Genomic DNA, 4411 nt, shown 5'->3' on the forward strand with positions numbered 1-4411 from the left:
TTTATAACAGCCCCCCCAACCTGGTAACAACCTAAATGTGCATCAGCAGGTGAATGGATATAAACTGTAGCATATCAATACAATAGAATGCTACTCAGCAATAAAAACAAGTCAATTAGTGAAACCTACACTGACATGGTTGAATCTCAAGATAAGTTCACGGATTGAAATATGCCAGTCAAAAAGAGTATATATCGCACAATCCCACATGTCTACAATTCTGGAATGTGCAAACTGAACTACAGCTGCAGAAACAGATCTGTGGTTGCCTGGTGACAGGCAGCATCCCCAATTGAGAGTACTGATTTCAAAACAGCATCCGGAAACCTTGGAGAGTGATGGCTAGGTTCGTTATCTTGATTGTCGTGCTGGTTTCATGAGTGTATACTATGTGAACATTTATTCAAGTATATACTTTACATGCATGCAGTTTATTTTATATTGATTATATGTTAATAAAGCTGTAAGCAAATATGCGAAATGAAGCTAAAGTAGTGCACAGAGAGACATTTACAGCCTTATATGCATATGTGAGAAAAGACCATATTTAAAATTCATGGTCTAATACTCCCCTTAAAGACATTAGAAAAAATACAAAAAGAAGTAAACAGATAATGAAATAAAAATACTAAAGTAGAAAACAAAAAGCAGTACATTATAAAGGCAAAGCTGATTCTTTTAAAAGCCCAAACAAATTGGTAAATCTGTAGGTATAATGATCAAGAAACTAGAAAAAGAACGAAAAAGGACACAGTGCCAGTAACAGACATGATAAAGGGACACAGACGCTGGTTCTAGAGTCATTAAAAATACAACAAAGAAATACATGCACAAATGTTATCTCAATAAATTTTAACAACTTATATAAAAGAGGAAATTCCCCAGGATACACAAATTTCCAAATTTAATAGAAGAAATAGAAAATATGAAGTCATAACTATTAGAGAAACTAGATCCATAATTTAAAATATCCCTCAAAGAAAACACCAACCCAGATGATTTCATAGGGGAATTTGACCAAGCATTAAGGTAAATAATAACACTATTTTTCGAACTGTCCCAGGATTTGGAGAAAGAAATTATCTTTCACTTATTTGATCAATATAATCCTAACTAATATCAAAACTTGCAAAAGAATCTTAAAAAAATTACACATGTCAATTCCTCTCAATTCTAGGTCTTATTGAAATTAAATAGCCTTCTTTGAAAAGTAATCAAAATTATATATTTTAAAAGCATTAAATATATACTACAGAAGTTTTTTATGTGTGTATGCATATGCATATGTATTTATGATACATAATCACCCATATTTATGTTTTCCTCCTAGACAATTCATCCTATATAAGTTACATATAATTACTTGCAATGCTTAGTTTAGATATATTTAAAGCAAATGTCATCAGCAGCTTTTTATCAATTGAGCTTTTTTAATGACTTTCAAAAGCAAATTGATCATATTCTTTTGCTTTATTTTTGATCCACAAGCCCAATATAAAGTATTATAAGCTAAACTATAATATGCATAAATTCATTCCAGGAGTCTTTTCTCTATGTCTTTAAGGATTATTTGTTCTTAGACTTCTGAATAGTCTTCTAAAATTAAAATATTAAAATAATTTTTACAGCTCAAAAATACAGGTGTACTAGAGGATTTGTAAATGACCATTTGAAGAAGGACCAACTTCATTTATTGTCATTTGACAACCATTAAGCACATTTTCCTGTTGTCCCTGGCAAGTAGAGGTCCAGTGAAGAACAAGCCTGAAATGAATATGGCATTTACACATGCTTATCCGGACAGAAATAATTGTTCAAAGACACCTGCTAGATTTGGACGTCTATTCGGAATCATTAAAAAGGTGGAAAATCCCATTCAGTGTGAATACTTCTGGGAATCTATAGTCCTGATATAAAATTATACTGATAGAATAATCAATATCCTTCAAGATATCTTTACATGAGAGACTCTAGGGCTGGTGTTTAGGCTGAGGAATATTTTGGAATGCAAAGATTATATATATATATATATATATATATATAATTTTATTTTATTTTATATATAAAATAAATTTTATATATAAAATAAAATATATATATTTTTTATTTTATATATAAAAATTATTATATATATATATATATATATATATATATATATAAATTTTTTTTGAAACACTTTTCTAAAATTCACCATAGTTTCAAACACGGACGTAGAGAACCAGCCATAACATCCCACCTTAGGATTCCTGTTCAGAAGTTCTGTGAACACCTATGAAGAGTCCTGTCTGCACTTCTAGAAGCCATGGTCAGGATATTCCTCTCCTCTGTGATATGATGACTTTTGTCAGATGAAAATGTGGAAATTCATATACGATCCATCGTACACAACACTGGAGGCACTGTTATCTTTTCATTTCCTCTCATTTCTCCCCCACACCCAAAACAAAACCATTTATAATTTGAAAATGCTTCACATCTTTCTCATGTTGGAACTTTCTTCTTAATATTCAAGGAAGAAGAAAATGAGGGAAGTTGAAACTTAACCACTGGGACTTGAGGGAAAGATTACTGATGGGTTTCCAAGAAAGGTTTATCCTATCATAAAAAAAAAAGAATGAAGAGAAATACGTCTTTGTTATGATCCTAAATCTGGCTATATGACAATGTGTTATCTCAAATTCACCTACTATCTTAGCTTGATGAGTGATGGACATAAGAGCCAGGCCACGAGCTTAGCACTGACAGAGCAGAGAGATGGAATGAGAAACAGAAGATCCGTAATGATATTTTTGAGTTGTAACAACAATGCAGAGTTCCTACAGTATTTCATCAGTCCTGATACCCTCAAGTTTTTTCATTTTCCACTCTTAAGTTTTAAAGCTAAACTAAACTAAACTAAACTAAACTAAACTAAATATCTTTCTTTCATCTCAGCAGAACTTAGCTGTACTAGCAACAGTTCTGCTCATTTAATTCAACCTGATGATGATGTCTTGAGAGCTTGGAGAGCCACCACTCTCCATAACAGGGATTGGAAAACTTTCTGCAAAGGGTGAGGCAGTAGCTATTGTGAGCCACATGGTGTCTGTCATAGCTATTTAACTCTGTCCTTATAGTGTAAAAGCAGGTATGGAAAACATACAAATAGAAGGGAGTGACTGTGTTGTAAGAAAACCTCCAAGTCTGATTACAGACCAGTCCATAGTTTATTAATATATATTCTATGACATCTGTACTGGGATAGTATTAGTGATTTACAGTGTTTAAACTTATAATGTAAACCTTACAATGTTTAACCAGAAGGAGCATTACTGTAGATGTTTCAGGGAGCAGATCACTGTTGGAGAACGCTAAGTCATAATGTAAGCCAGCCATGAGGAATACTGCAGAGTTGGAAAGGGTGATTATACCTAGACACACAAGAAAACCAAAACTATACTCTACCAAGACGAAATGAGGCAGGTGTCACCTTCCACAGAGGGTAAGACATAAGATTTTCTTTATAGAGACAAGTGCTAAGGATACCTACGGTAGAGTACAGTTAAATGCTTAAAAGGAGCAAAACGACACAGAGAATAGTAAATATTCAAGTCCAATGTCACCTCACTTAGCAAAAATCCCAGTACAAGTGTTAAGACTCAAATCTCTGCCATACTCCTTAGAAGACCCTTATATCACAAATAAATTTTACTATCCCATTCAAATAGCTCTACAAATATTTTAACAGTGCAGCAGATCCTGAAGATTTTCATATATCATTTTCCTTACTTTCTGAGTGTCTTCACCTCTTCCCTCTGTCTAAGAGGGAGCTTTCAAGAAAGACGGGCAGACTCTACATGTGGTATGTCAAATCCTCCTTAAAGGTTCTTGAGCACCTGATTGCCTTGTCTCAGAATTTTGCCTCAATCACTGCAGGAATCCAGAAGACTAACATTAATTTAGAAGGCATAGCCACATTTCCAGCACATGTTTTTGCCAATGGCACTAAAAAAAAAAAAAATGGCCTTATTAAAGTACAGATCAGAGTGCCGTTCCTATTCAATTACAATCATTTTTTACAATACACTTTCAAAAAGTTTTCCACATCCAATAAAAAATGATACCAAGTATTCATATTCACAGAAGTAACTTAGTACTGATACGCTGATTTAGGGTATGACACAGAAGCCTGCTAGGAGTAGATGGAGCTGTAGTAGGAGGCCTCTTGCCTAGAGGAAGTTCTGATACAGACAAAGGAAGAAGACACATGAATCAAAAGCATAAGTTCTCGAAAACCTTAAGTACATGTCAGCAAGAGTCAATTGGGAGCATGCGTAGAGGAGGGCCTCCCATTTTTTAAGTGGATGGGGTGAGCAAAGCACAGGGTTATTTTTCCAAAGCAAGGAGACTCTTCTGCTGATGGATAAACAAG

The sequence above is a fragment of the Mustela putorius genome, unplaced genomic scaffold, assembly GCF_011764305.1.
Source record: "Mustela putorius furo isolate JIRA1106 unplaced genomic scaffold, ASM1176430v1.1 tig00003858_pilon_pilon_pilon, whole genome shotgun sequence".
In the NCBI taxonomy this organism is placed as follows: Eukaryota; Metazoa; Chordata; class Mammalia; order Carnivora; family Mustelidae; genus Mustela; species Mustela putorius.